A 16,193-nucleotide genomic window follows, 5' to 3' on the forward strand; every position below is an offset into this window, starting at 1 on the left:
ACACCTCTGGCAGAGGCATCAGGCCTGGGCAAGGGGCCGATCCTGCGATTGGAGGGTGATGGGGGTCAACGCCTGAGGGCTCCCAGTATGTGAGAGGGGGCAGGCTGGGCTGAGGGACACTCCCCCCCTCCCCCACCCAGTGCACGAATTTTGTGCACCGGGCCCCTAGTATTACAATAAATGAGGTAAAATTATTTCTTTGAGTTAAACTCATTTTCTTAAGTTTTAGTTCTTTAAACTTTTAATGGCCTATTATTTTCACTCTGCCTCATAGACTAAGAAATTACTCAACACTACTCAATATACTTATCAAATGGATTATTAGACTTATTAAGTGAAAAAGATAAAGTGCATAGGTTTAGTTTTGCAACCCTTTTACGGTTGCCTGTATATACTGGAAATCATGAAAAAGCAAGGCCAAGAATTTGAAGATAGTCACTTAAATTCTGCTTTAAACTTATTACTCATTTGATTGGAACTGAATAATTCAAATTTTTTCACTTGCTAATATAGAAGGATTATGGTGTGGCATGAATTATATGATATTGATGAAATATACTTTTGATCAAGGATGTAATTTTTGCCCCCTTTACACCCTGCTCCCATAACTAAATCCAATTGACATGAATTTTCCCTAAAATCAGTCTACCTAAATTCTTAGAATAGTTATACTACCATTCTTTGTGACTCTACTCATTCTTATTGAAACCATGGTCTTTTAAAACACTAGTATACAACAGAGAGAGGGAAACCAAGAGCCAGGATGAAAAAAGAAAGCTTTGCCTGAGCATCTTGCCTTGACCACCTTCCCCACTGCCCAGTAGAATATAGGAAAGTCTATACCAGCAGGATATATTAATGGTTATTACTTTCTTTATAACTGAATCTTTTAAAAGAATAGAATCTTTCATAATTTTGCCCTTGTCCCACTGTAAGCAAGTTACTCAATTTATCTCAATATCTGGTTCCTTCTGTATAAGTCAGAAGAAAAAAAAAAAGCCTGTCTGTCAGGGTTCTTATGATGATTACATGAGGTAATGCATATTTCTAGCATGTGCTTGCATCAGAATAGGAGCTCAACAGATAACAAATCCCTTCCCTTCTTGTTAGACTCTGACAAACTGTTTAACTTATAAATAATTCCTTAAGGAACTGGCATGTGTAGTATCATAGACCCTAAGACACTTTAAGACCCAGCTGAATTTTTTGGTCCAGGAGTTGTCTGACTTTCTTCATGCTTACTAGTAGACAGTTACCATATTTATGTTTCACAGGAGTATTTTTACCCCAAAACAACCTAAATCAACTTGCCAGGGAGTGTTTTACATTTACTTTGAGAAAAGAGCTAGAATAATTCCTTAGTAGATTATACGAGAAACTGTCAGTTGAGTTAAATGAGAATACGAGAACATATAACCTGTAGATAATTTCGTTGCCACTTCCAGCTGTCCTTGAGTTTGGCCATATTTGGTTTAATCTTAGATTGTTTGTTCCCCTTAATATGGGAATTAGAAAGAAATTCTAAAATATTTTATTTCGTTTTCTATTATACCTGAATTTTGGGTATTCCAATCCTTTGGTAAAAAATAATTTGGTCCATTTATTCCAAGTTGAATAACTGTGCTAACTTATAAGTAGACCTTTCTTAATGATGTTTACAAGGAAACCTCATATTCAGTTTGCTTTTCTGTGGCTTCTGGTAGTTGACATTTTCTTAAAACATTCATTGCATCTGTATTTAAGAACCCTGACAGACAGGCTTTTTTTTTTCTTCTGACTTATAAGTAAAAGGAGTATTGCTTTGATTGTGACCTGGAAACTGGATGCTCAGAGGTGCCCAGATTTTCTTAGCATCATAAAGATCTTGCCTCTGCCTCTTGAGAAGAGGCGATAAAATACATTATCTGTCAGTCTAGAATTGATGTTCCTTAAATGAGAAAGAACAAAATTTATACTTGAATACCCTGCATTGTAACTGCAGGAGAAATTAAAATTTCATTATTTTTAAATATGCACTTCCTTATCTTTGAAATACACTCCAGCCATGCTTAGATGGCAGACTTAAAATTCAACATTGTAAACCACACCATGCTATCTTTGGAGATTGGTTAATTTTGCAGATGTTATTGAGTGCAAAGTTCCCAATGGAAAGTGCAGATCAGGAAGCTTTGTTTTGATGAAATTCTCAGTGGTAGTGTATTCGGATTTTTACATGGTCTTGTTTTGATCAAATTGAGGTCACTTTTAAAGGTGATTTTGTGCAAAGGTCCAGTGAAGAGTTGCTAATGCTTTCACTGAAACACATCCCACTAATCACTGGTTAATATTCTTTCAGTGACTCAAGACCTTATCAGCAATTTGTGCTAAAAATACCTGGACCTCAGGATGATAATTCTGTAAGATTTAGCAAAACCTGCTACAACTCTAGCATAATCCAGAGATAACTATAATCACAGGATGTGAGGTGATTATTTCAAAGGTCTCTCTTGCTCCTTCATCACTCCACCTTTTCAGTGGTTCCACAACTCAGAAGTTCAAAGCTGTGGTTTATTTTTCAGAGATTGTTTCTCATTGTTGAAGGCCTGTGGGGATTCTTTCTGTACTTTAAAATTGCTTATTAGTGACACTGAGTTCCTTAAATCACTTAATAAGATTTAAGTAATAAATTTTGTAGAAATATGTATATTGCCTCTTTTGTAATGGTTGCTTTTTTCAACAGCTAAAAATATCTACAAAAAATATTGTCAGCTTTATCATGGGTCAAAAATGGTTATGTGTTTTAGTTCTGTATTCTGTTAATACAATATATTGCATTACTTGATTTTTGGATGGTAAACTTTGCATTCCTGAAATGAATCCTACTTGGTCATCAGTATGAGCCTTTTTATATATTGCTGGATTTATTTGTTAATATTTTGTTGAAGAATTTTGTATTTGTATTCATGAGGGATATTGATCTATAGTTATTGAACACAAGTTTACCAAAAACTTGTGATGTCTTTATCTGGCTTTGTTGTTAGGGTGGTACTAGCCCTATAGAATGAGTTAGGAAGTTTCTCTCCTCTGTTTTTTTTGTGAGACGTTGTTTAGGATTGATATTTATTTTTTAAATATTTGATAGATTTTGCCAACAAAGCCATTTTGGCCTGGGATTCTTTTTGTGGGAAGGTTTTTAATTAAAGTTTCTTTACTTGTTATAGGCCTATTTGGAAATATTTCTCTCTTTTCCGTGTCCAATGTGGCTAGAGAGCAGTCCGGTTCCTGAGTAGGGGTTTCTGAGGATTGAGAAAATGAAAGAGAAAGACAGTCACAGAGATAGAAGGAAAAAGCTGGGGCTGGGTGGGACAGCTGTCCTCTGATGGAGAGACAGTGACCCAGAGCCAATACAGAGCGTTTATTTTATACAGCAAAAACCAGGAAGTTTTACTAAAGGTCAAATTGAGGTCACTTTTATACTTGAATACCCTGCATTGTAACTGGAGGAGAAATTAAAATTTCTTGATCTATAGTTATTGAACACAAGTTTACCAAAAACTTGTGATGTCTTTATCTGGCTTTGTTGTTAGGGTGGTACTAGCCCTATAGAATGAGTTAGGAAGTTTCTCTCCTCTGTTTTTTTTGTGAGACGTTGTTTAGGATTGATATTTATTTTTTAAATATTTGATAGATTTTGCCAACAAAGCCATTTTGGCCTGGGATTCTTTTTGTGGGAAGGTTTTTAATTAAAGTTTCTTTACTTGTTATAGGCCTATTTGGAAATATTTCTCTCTTTTCCGTGTCCAATGTGGCTAGAGAGCAGTCCGGTTCCTGAGTAGGGGTTTCTGAGGATTGAGAAAATGAAAGAGAAAGACAGTCACAGAGATAGAAGGAAAAAGCTGGGGCTGGGTGGGACAGCTGTCCTCTGATGGAGAGACAGTGACCCAGAGCCAATACAGAGCGTTTATTTTATACAGCAAAAACCAGGAAGTTTTACTAAAGGTCAAGACAAAGGAGATTATGTGTACTCTTGAGTGGGCCCAAGTCGTATTCATTCCTGGTGCTTGGCTGGATTTAGATAATGAAACCCACCCCCTGGCACCTGGGCTAAAGGTCAGGCTTACAACACTCCTGCCTCTGGCAAGGTGTGTTTTCAGGACGTGGCTCTGCCAACGCCACTGGATTCAGCTGACAATAATTAAAGAAATGCCCATGTGTCTTCCCAGGCGCTCTCTACACCTATTTATATTTTCTCCTTCTTGAGTCAGTTTGGAAATGTGTTTCTAAGAATTTGTCCATTTGTTCTAAGTTGTGTAACTTGTTGGTATAAACTTGTTCATAATATTTCCTGATGGTCCTTTTCATTTCTGTAGAGTCAGTGGTGAGGTCTCTTCCTTTATTCTGAATTAGATAAGTAGGTGATTTGTTACCCAAGTGAAATAATACTTTGGAGAAAAGACATTTGTAGGATCAAGTAGAAAATGTCAACCCTAAAATTTTTCCTTAAAACACAAATTTTTAAGTGAAATGGGTCAGAGAACATTAATTATTTCAGAGCGCTTTCTACTTAATTTGTGGCAGCATGTTGCCTGTTACAACTAAAGAATCCTTTGTTAAATTAATACTGTACCTGTGTGGAATGTCCACAATATGTAGTTAAAATGCAGGTGCTCATTTATTTATTTTATTAATTTAGAAGTTTATTAGCATACTATTTTTGATGTTTACCTTTAATATTTAGAATTATTCAAAAAACAATTCTAAAGGAATCTGAAGTTATTAGTAATAGGAATCTGAAGTCATTAGCAAAGAAATCTGAAGTTATTAGTAATAAGATTCATATCATTTGTCAAATTGGTATGTTTACTTTTTCAATGAAAACATTCTTTAAAATTTGAAGCACCATTTTGTTAAAATTCTAATTTTTTTCACAAGTAAGGTTTTCCAAATAGGATTTGGGTATTTATCATGTATCATGAATATTGTAATATATGTAAATTATAGCATTAAATGCAAAATAGTTTGGCATTGAAATTTTTTTGCAACTAAAAATAAGTTGTCTTTTATCTAACTTACATTTCTCTGTATCTCTAACATTTGAAATTAAATTATCATGTACTATAAACTGCTACTTTCCAATTAGACTTTGTTAAAGGAAATACTGCCCAGTATGTAAATTCAGATTTAGCAAATTATATCCAAATTTCTAATGTTGAAGATATCACTATATACATAGAATCAAAACAAAACAGTATTAACAGAACTTTTCAGCCTGTAGGCATCACATTGCAAAAACACAGACCACTCTCTTCTTTCACAATGTTGAAGAAACAAGTTTGTTGAGTATGAGAAAGGGAGACCACTTGGTAACTTTTCAAGTGAAGGCAAAACCAAAATGAGCAACACTGTCCTCTTGATGATTACGATTCTCAAATTCATTCATTGTTCATACTTTTTAAAAAATGTATGTTCCTGTAGGTTCCTAGAAGCAGAGGGGACACTAATAGCAGGCCCATGCCTTAATTGGGCCTAATACTTTTAAAATCCGATCCTGAGCCAACTCCTGTTTGGTTGCTGATTCTAAAACATTCATATATATATTTGATTTCAGAGAGGAAGAGAGAAGGAAACATCCATGCTGAAAGAGAATCATTGATTGGTTGCCTCAAGCCCACAACCCAGGCATGTGCCCTGACCAGGAATTGAACGAACCATGGCCTCCTGGTTCATAGGTTAATGCTCAATCACTGAGCCACGCCAGTTGGGCTATTCCTCTCCATCTTTCTCTCTTGGTGGTCTTCTTGTAGAATACTTTCGTATGCCTTATGCCTCGGATTTTTAACACAGTGCCACCATTAGCAAGCAGTTGTTCAGAGTTTCACACTTCAGCAGGTGTGAAGGCTAGAGCAGAGAGCAAGAAGATGCATGAGGTAGAGATCAGTTCATTACTTTCATGTATTACAAAGACCTGACATTTGCCTACCACCTCAATTATTTGATTCTTTTTTGTTTTCTTTAACATATTTTTATTGATTTCAAAGAGGAAGGGAGAGGGAGAGAGAGATAGAAACATCAATGATGTTATTTGATTCTTGATCTGACTTTTTAGAAATCTGCAGTATAATAAACCTTCAGTATTTTTGAGATCTTTGGAAAATGTGAAATTTGAGAATGGCTTTATAATGATTTTTCCCTGCAAAATTAATATACAGAGAACAAAACCACATTGTTTTAATGCTCGTAGGTCATTAGATAGGTTATACATTAACTAAATGGCTTGCCCCTGAACACCAGCCTGGAATGGTACTTGATTGAAATTTGTGCCTTAGCAGAATGGCAGGTTATTATATTTTGGAAGAGTAGGAAACAAAGTGCTAAGGATTTCTTGGTGGGGGATGGTGGAGCTATTTATAATTTGAGACCTTAATATAATGAATGATAACCTCTCCTTCATTGGAAACATGAAACTATTCATATTTCTTTGGACTTTTGGGGCAGTTAATATAAAAAAAACAATTAAGTCAAAACCCAAGCCACACCCTGATATTGAATTTGTGATTTTATTCTTCTACTCAATACCCTAATGCTTTATACCTCAGAGCCGAAACTATCTTTAAAAGAATACTATGCCCTGGATGGTTTTGCTCAGTAGTTACAACATCAGCCCACAAATCGAAGGGTCTGGGTTTGATTCCCGGTTAAAGGCATGTACCTAGGGTGCAGGTCTGATACTGGCCTGGGTTGGGGTGTGTGCAGGAGGCACTTTATCGGATGTGTCTCTCTCATATGGATGTTTCTTTCCCTCTTTCCCTCTCTCTCCCACTCTCCCTAAAAATCTCTAAAAATCAATGGGGATATCCTAAGATGAAGATTAACAACAACAACAAAATACTAAAGCTCTCTATTTGCTTTGCCTCTAGGTGATACTTAGTATGTACCATTAGCTTGAAAAGCAACTGTAAGATATATATTTGTCTTATCCAGTGTTTCTCAACTAGGGATGACTTTGCTCCTAGGGACATTTGGCAATGTTTGAGACATTTTGGTTATAACAGCTGGGGGATACTACTGGCATCTAGTGTAGAGGTTATGGATGCTACTAAAGAGCCTGTAATGCACAAACCCTTACAACAAATAATTATCCAGTTCAGAAATGTCAGTATTGCTGATGTTGGGAGTTATTAAAGTGTTTCCATTTAAATTATAATCATATTTTTAAGAATTATGATTCTATCCTTGGCTTGCTCATCAGTCTCTCAGATTTTTCACCATTTCATTTCTGCAGTGGCTTTTTATAGATACATGTGAATGTGGATCGTGCTATACCATCTTTATTCTCTATAGTGTGTGGCACAAAAAACTTAATACTTCTGGAATAAGTGGAAATAATACCAATATCAGAATATACATAAGTGAATAAACCAAATGATTTTTTTTGAAAACTAGATGCAAGTAAATGTAGCTGTTTGAAATAACCTCAAAACAACAATTAGCACATTGGACTTTCACATCTTTGGATGATATGTAAAACCAGTATAATAGTATTTTGAAAATTTATATGGTAAAATATTGCTATTATGTTTACCTTAGGCAAATTACTTAGCCTCACTCTACCTTTTGTTCTTATTCTGTAAAAAAAGGGTTTTGAAATAGAATATCCCTGCTGCAGTTCCAACTAACATTCTAAATATTTTAGTAAGATATACAGATGACTTTTCATAAATGTTCAAAATATTTAATTTATTATTCAGTAATTATAGATGTGACAGTAAAAATTATCAGAGGATAATCATTGCCACTCGTTTTTAAAATAAGTAGTATGAAATGTGGTGAAATGCACCAGAGGTAGGGCAAGAGGCTGGTGTGCGTGATTTCCTCCCCCAGTCTTTAGAAGATGGATGTGCATATTTGTTGCATTGTGTTTAAGTTGAGTAAAAATTTAGTCCTTAGGAAACAAAACTTGTTTGGTCTTGTTAGGTGAAGACAAAAGGCCATTCTTCATTTTTTTTACATCCAAATGAGGTTTAATATGAAGGTCTTTATTTTGGGACTTAGGAGATGTTGTATATGAACTCCAGTATCCTCCGTGGTCCATAGAAACATACCTTTGTATTAAATCAGACTTTGGAAAGCTAGGCATTGCTTTCACATGCTAATAGATGAAATTTCAATTTGTATTTATTTTTAATCAGTTGCCTAGTACTAAAATAAATTTGGGTACCAGCAGCTCATAATAGTTAATAGCCTGTATAAATGGATCCCAAGACACCTGTTCCTTTATTGTTAATGAAGCCCTATTTTATGTGCAGGAAGACTAGAGTTCCTGTTGAGTCTCTGTCCTAGCACATCTCCCTGTCTCCTGTGTGCATATTTAAATAACATTAAGAAATGTTTCCTCTTGTTTTCTGTCATCTCTAGAATTCTGCCAGACACACTTACTCTCTTTAATAGGTTGTTTCTTCCCAAATGCATTAGGGTGATTTTTTTTCCTGTTTTTTGTGTGTTTTGAAATTTTTTAGAATTAAACCTCAATTATGTTATATTATGAGGATTTGATGTAAAATTATGATGAGTTAATAGCACCAGATACACAAATAGTCAAATAAAGTTTCACAGGGAAAGAATAAATGACTTGTGGAAATTTTAGTAGTCTGTGGAAATGTAAGAAAACAAACAAACAAAAATATATAAATCAATTCTAAGGCCCTGTGTTCTCATGGTTTATCCTTTAAAATTATTTAATTGTACCCTCTTCTCCCTAATCTCTATTGCTGACAATTTGGAGAGTTTATAATTATTTATTTCTATTTGCTATTTAATATCAAGCAAAAAGTCCTTGGTCTTCATGTAAATAATTTGAAAGGAGAAAGCCATAAGAACTATTACCACAATCTACCAGATATTTGCATTTTTCTACATGGTGGAATTTTGCTATGGATAGATATGTGGCTCGAGATAACATTGTAATCTATGGCATTTATTTCTACTCTCTTTGGGGACAGTATATTGGCAGGTTTTTAAAAATTGATTTTATATATGTGTTACAGAGGATGGATTGTGTCCTTTTTATCCTGCAGCTTTTCCTTCTTTAAATGCCCGAATTTTCACTACTTTTGGTGATAGTTTAAGGGGCGTTCTAGAAAACGAGAATATGATATCTGGGAAGTAATAAGTGAGAATTATACTGCCGATCATTTAAGTCAGTTTTTCAGAATATCTGTTAAGTTCATTGGAAACTCAGAAAACATTTATTTTGGTAACCAACTCAAACACTAAGTACATACGAAAAGGATGAAAATAAGTTCACTATTCACAAATCTTCCTGATAGCAATAGTCTTTGTAAGAGATGAACATTACTATCTGGAATAGTTTACTAGGAAAGCTTTTTCACACCTCAGTCTTTTATTTTGTTGAACTCCTCTATAATAATTTTATTAACCAATGTCACCCCAGTAAATTCCATAACATTTTTTAAAGTTTAAAAATCTATATATATAAACCCTAATATGCAAATAGACCATAAGGCAGAACAGTCAAACAACCGAACAACCAGTCTCTATGACATGTGCTGACCACCAGGGGGTGTGCACGGAACATGGTGGGCATCAGCAGCAGGCAGCAGAGCGCCAAACATGGCGGGTGTCAGCCCCAACGGGATGGTGGAGCAGGTGAGCGGGGGCGCCAGACCAAGGCGGGACGCCAGTCGCTGTCATTGGGGCAAGTCTCTGGTGGTTACTGAAAATTCTTTGCTCCTGGGCACTGAGGTCCCACCTGGCACTTGCACCTGCTGCCAGTGCCAGCCCTGCTCACACATGCTGCTGGTGCCTGGCGCCAGCCCTGATCGCTGAGGGGCGATTGGGGCCAGCAGCCACCTCTCGCACCCGCTGCTAGCGACAGCCCCCTCACACCTGCTGCTGGTGCCGAAGCCGACGCTCACACCCACTGCTGGCGCCAGCCCTGATCGCACCCGCAGCCGGCACCAGAACCGCTGCTCGCACCTGCTGCCAGCTCCCAGTGCCGGTCCCAATCACTTGGCACCGTCAGCGGGTGCAAGCAGTGGCTGCTAGCCCTGATCGCCCCTGTGGGCTTCTCCACCTCCCCCTGCTCCTGAGGGGTGATTGGGGCAGCAGTCGCCGCTCGCACCTGCTACTGGCGCTGGCCCCAATCCACGCCTTCAGTGGGTGCGAGCCAGGCTGGCGCCGTCAGCGCGTGGGAGCGGCGGCAGTGAATAAAACAATGCCTTTTCTTCAGTCATGTGCCTCTCTGTAATGAAAAAGAAACCTAACACTGAATAGTGTATCCTGAAAAGATGATGGTGATTTGAGACCTCTTTCTCACTAGGGATAAAGAAAACATGAATCACAGTCTTTCTTGTGGGTTTTTCTTTTTTTTAACACTGGCTATACATTAAAATTACACCTGAGTAGTATTTTTTAAATACTTGTGCCTAGACCCCAACCCTTGTGATTCTGCCTAAGTTGGCATATGCTAGGATGTGAGTATTGTTATATTTAAAGTCCTTCATGTGATTCTGTTGTCACCAGAGTTGAGAACCACTCTTAGAAGTTAAGCTAAATTAGGGGCTCTCATTGTTAGTTTCCTACACTACAAGTACTATAGAAGGCATACTGAAACCCTCCAAAAAGGGCTTCTGAGGGATCACTTGGTATTTTATAGCAGACTCTCCAGCCCCATATGAGTAAGGAGGCTCTTTCCTAGGTTCTCCTGGTTTAAATAATTCCCAAAAACTGTATTATGGCAAGAGTTTTTGGTAGACTGTGGAGTTCACTGTAGCTCATCCAAGATACATAATTTAAAAATTTTTCCCAGTTTTGAGTCAAATATAAATCTAGGACAGTCTCTACTAGTTTAAAAATGTTTTAACTGAAAATTTTTAAATTAAACATGATATACTTTACATCACCCAAATTCACTTCTTTCATAAATATGCATACCCCTTTTCTATATATCCCACCATGGATTGTTTTACACAATGAAATAGCTCACTTCCAGTGAACTTACTTTGATATGGGAAGCATAGAAAGAATTTATAAAAGATAAAAATCAGCAAATTTAGGGCTAGATGCATGAGAGGGAGAATGTAGGACAGGAAACGTTTACCAAATGTAGTCAAAATGGCATTTATATAATTAAAAATAGTAAGTACTGTCTCAAGGTGTTTTTTTAAGGTAAACATTCCTCATCCAGCTTGGGAAATATGTCAAGGCCTCTACGATGGGCCTATTAAGAAGGATCGCCAATGCCCCTGCAGAGTCAACAGGCTCATAGACAGCCCCTTCTGACTGACTGCCTCCAGATACAGGGTCCTGCCTCAGATGTGTTGATCATACATGCAGGAATTGGCTGTTCAAACTTTTACTGCCAGACTAATGGCATTTATAGTTTGTTGGCTTAATTTAGTTTCTTAGCAAATAGTACCTAGCAAGTTACCACAGTTAAACCAGGGGAATTCAGAGCACCTGCATTTCTGAAAGCCACTATGAACATGGGATGGAATCTGACTTTTAAACAACAATTTGGCCATTTGCTTATAACCTATTGTTTATTGTAAAGAAACTCTTTGTGCTTCTTAATTTCTCTTTTGTTCTTTAAGAAAAGGTGGCCATGGAATATATATACAAATATGGTTCCACTTTATTTTAATCCATTATATTTTCCTTGTCAGAATCATATTTGTGGTGATATGCCCTGCATGGCAAGTGCTGAGAAAACATTTGTACAAAGTGTTGCCAAGGAAGACTGTTGACTCTATGGAGTATAGTGACTTCACTGTTCAAGATCTTCATGTGTTTATTAAAAAGAAAAAAAACCCACCCAGATACTAGTTAATTATATTTGTCTGTGTAAATTACCAAATTTTGTGGTTAGCATATAAATTTATTAAATAGTTCAAGTGTACTCAATACAGTGTTATAGCAGTTTTATTGATATACTGGCAAAGAAACAAACATGACCACTCTTTACCATCTGTTTATAATGCTATATAAAGAAGACCAAGTTGGTTGCCATGGAAACTGCATTTCCAAAACCACTGAGTGTTTGCTTAAATTCTCCAACCTTTTAAAGTCATAAGCTTTTCCCCTGAGTAAAAGAATAAAAAATACATTTAAAATTTTCCAAAAGTCATTTTTCTGTAAAATTCCTTTAATGTATCTAGTTTGATATTTTTGCCTCCGGATTTTATGCATTCAATTGAGAGACTCTTAATTTGAGAATTTTGGCATTTTCAAGAACTGGGGAGAAAATGTTAACACTATCCTATTGAATGGTGCCACCTTATCTTTTTATAAGTAAAGGCTTTACTTCTTTAGAAACACTTTTTATTGGTATAAGAATAAAAAAGGAATCTGAAAAGATAACAAATATAATAATATGTTATCTGGGGAGGAAAGGCAGTTATAATATAATTCGTGCACAGGTAGTGTCCCTAGCAGCTGCCGGCTGCCGGCCAGGGCCTTCCTTTGTTCCGTGCCACCCTCTGGTGGTCAGCACACGCCATAGTGAGTGATTGAACTCCCAAGGGGACACTTTGCATATTAGGCTTTTATATATATAGATTACAATGTCTAACCATGTTTAGTTATTGCTGTCATATTAGCTAATGTCAGAAAAATTATAGCAGGGAAGTACTTGGCTGTAAATAGAATGGTTCTGACTTTAAAAGTTGTGGGTACTAAAAAAATATTTTGTTGTAATAACTGTAAAAAAATATTCAATTGATATTCCTGGGAATCCTGCTTAGGGAAGAAAGAATAAAAATACAGGGTGGGGCAAAAGTAGGTTTACAGTTGTGAGTACATGAAACAGAGTTTAATCTTGTATTATTAATTATTTTCAATACAGACAACTATAAACCTACCTTTGCCCCATCCTGTATATATTTTACTGTTGTTCTTACTGTAAATAAAAATCTCAAAGTAATTTTTCTTAATCCCAAATGATAGTGTACATCCACATTTTGTTTATACAAACCTGATGTCTACATAGACACTCAAACTTTTTTGCTATATTCTTCAAAAACAGTCTTTCTTTCAATGTCTTAAAAGTTATTAATATTTGTACACTGGGGCCAGTAAAATAGGATTGCATCTGTTCCAGCTTTCCTTAAAGCCAAAATCATTGACTGTAGACAACAGTAGTAATACTGATAATAGTAATAACTAATGCATATTGAGCACATAGTATGTGTCAGGGTACTGTGTACATAGCTTTCCATGGTAAATGTTTATATTTAGGTTTCATAATAATCCTATGAGGTAAGTGTTATAAGTACACAGTACAGTCTCTAAATTAGGGTTTCTCAACCTTGCTACTACTAACATGTGGGGCTGATAATTCTTTGTTGTGGGAGACTATCAGATATATATTGTAGGATGTTCAGCAGCAACCCTGGCCTCTACGCTCTAAATGCCAAAGCATCGTCCCAAGTTGTGACAACCAATATCTCTAGATACTGCCAAAGTCTGCTGGGCGGTTACAATCACCCCAAATAGATGAATCAGCAGTTTAATTTTTTCTGGTAGAAATAGTTTGTAGAATGCATAAAATCCAGAGGCAAAATATCAAACTAGATATGATAAATAAATTTTACGGAAAAATTACTCCTTGCCCTTCCCATGCTATCCCCCCTTTCCCATGTCATTTTTAATACCAGCTATTCTCCAGTTTTGTTCAATTATCCTATATAATAAAACCTAATATGCTAAGTGTCCAGTCATTCGTACACCAATCAAAGCATAATATGCTAATGATATGCTAAGGCTGCTCAACTGCTCGCTATGACGTGCATTGACCACCAGGGGGCAGACAATTGACCAGTTGACCAGTTGCTATGATGTTCACTGACCACCAGGGGGCAGACGCTCTGACCTGTGGATTAGCTTGCTGCTGGGGTCCGGCCGATCGGGACTGAGCGAGACAGGCTGGGCATGCCCTGGAGCCCTTCCATGGTCCCTCCCCAGCTGGCCAACCTCTCGAATCCCTTCCTGGCCCCAGTCGTGCACCAGTGGGGTCCCTCAGCCTGGACTGTGCCCTCTCACAATCCAGGACCCCTAGGGGGATGTCGGAGAGCCGGTTTCAGCCTGATCCCGCAGGCCAGGCTGAGGGATCCCACTGGTGCACGAATTCGTGCACCGGGCCTCTAAGTTGATCTGATAACTTAAGTGGAACCCAGGTATTATGATATCCCTCTTTACCCAGAATTTTGAAAACTTTTGTAGCATAATGAAACAAATGGGGTATTTAATGTAAGCTGCACTAAAATTACATATTCATAAAAGACTTTTTAATAATAGAATTTTGGAATCTTCTACTGAATTTTATATATTAAAAATGGGAGTAAATCCTTATTTCCATGTATTCAACTATAAATACCAAACTGAGTTTTTTTCTTTTTCTTTATTTTTCCTATTGTTGACTTGTATGGAATATTTAGTATAGTTAAGTTTGTGTGAATCTTTTTGGTGATACTGAAAAATAGAAGATGATCAATCGTGGCCCATTTATACAAAGTAAATAAGTCTTTTTGAGATAAACTCTTTAATACCAATACTAACTTGATAGAGCTATCAGCCCAACATATCAGTAGTAGCAAGGTTTTGGTTAACTTTCTGATCTTTTATAAACACACTAGAGGCCTGGTGCATTGGGGGGAGAGGGGGGAGACGTGTCCCTCAACCCAGCCTGCACTCTCTCAAATCTGGGACCCCTTGGGGGATGTCCAACTCACAATCCGGGACTGCTAGCTCCTAACCGCTTGCCTGCCTGATTGCCCCTAACCACTTCTGCCTGCCAGCCTGATTGCCCCCTAACCACTCCCCTGCTGGTCTGTTTGCCCCCAACTGCCCTCCCCTGCTAGCCTGATCACCCACAACTGCCCTCCCCTGCCGGCTCCTCCATGCCGCTCACAGCTGCAGGACCCCCAGGCCTCACCATATGGAGCGGCCACCGGACCCTGCCTCTGCTGTGCACGCAGCCATCTTGTGGCAGCCATCTTCCACCTAGGCTTTTATTATTTAGGATGACTGTTTTTGCTGCATTTTCTCGTGAAAGTTTGCTCTAATACAGGGGTGGGCAAACTTTTTGACTCGAGGGCCACAATGGGTTCTTAAACTGGACGGAGGGCCGGAAGAAAAGCATGGATGGAGTGTTTGTGTGAACTAATATGAATTCAAAGTAAACATCATTACATAAAAGGGTACGGTCTTTTTTTTTTTTAGTTTTATTCATTTCAAACGGGCCAGATCCGGCCCGCGGGCCGTAGTTTGCCCACGGCTGCTCTAATACAAAGTACACTTCTTAGCAAACTTTTAAAATTGTGATACTGTGAAATGGGACTCAGCAGGCCTCAGAAGTGATAAAGTTGACCAGGTTTCTGTGATTCGTGGGTTTCTTTACCAAGTCTTAGGTTATTAGCCCTTTCCTTTAAAATCTCATGAAAATATTTTTCTATCATCTGGAAAAATGATAGAAAATTTTTTCCAGAAATATATAAATAGCTCTGTTAATGCTGTTTGATAGAAAATTACTGGATCTCATTATGGTTAACTAAAGGACATTTTGGAAGAATACAGACATAGAGAATAATAGCTTTTTTTGGAAAGAATGAGACTATTAGACCTTTTATACATACTTCAATAATTGTACATTTTTTAAAAATATATTTTATTGATTTTTTACAGAGAGGAAGGGAGAGAGATAGAGAGTTAGAAACATCGATGAGAGAGAAACATCGATCAGCTGCCTCCTGCACATCTCCTACTGGGGATGTGCCCGCAACCCAGGTACATGCCCTTGACCAGAATCGAACCTGGTACCTTTCAGTCCGCAGGCCGACGCTCTATCCACTGAGCCAAACCGGTTTCGGCAATAATTGTACATTTTAATTGTAATTTAAAATATTTTTTTTATGTAGGCAGTAACTTACACAGTATTTATATCACTTTTTGAGACCAGATTGAATGGGGACCAGAGCATACAGTTAGGATTGTCAGTGCTTGTATATTATGGAGCACTTTTTAGTTCTTGAGTAATATGCTCTTGAATCCTAATCATGGCCCTAATTTACAGCCCTGTCTCTTACTTATTACTTCTTTTTTACTTAGTTTCCCTATCTGTAAAATTAGGATAAAAAGTGGTACCTTACAATCTTGTATAAGGTTTCAGTGAGTAAAAACATAAAGTGCTAAGAGTAGTG

General features: G+C 37.3%; 1 protein-coding gene across 1 annotated transcript in view; it reads left to right on the forward strand.

The window, feature by feature from the left end:
• PDSS2 (prenyl (decaprenyl) diphosphate synthase, subunit 2) overlaps positions 1–16,193 on the forward strand; it is a 249,588-nt gene that overhangs the window by 73,456 nt on the left and 159,939 nt on the right. The gene's annotated exons all lie outside the window — the stretch shown is intronic.

This window comes from Myotis brandtii, unplaced genomic scaffold, assembly GCF_000412655.1.
Source record: "Myotis brandtii unplaced genomic scaffold, ASM41265v1 scaffold8, whole genome shotgun sequence".
In the NCBI taxonomy this organism is placed as follows: Eukaryota; Metazoa; Chordata; class Mammalia; order Chiroptera; family Vespertilionidae; genus Myotis; species Myotis brandtii.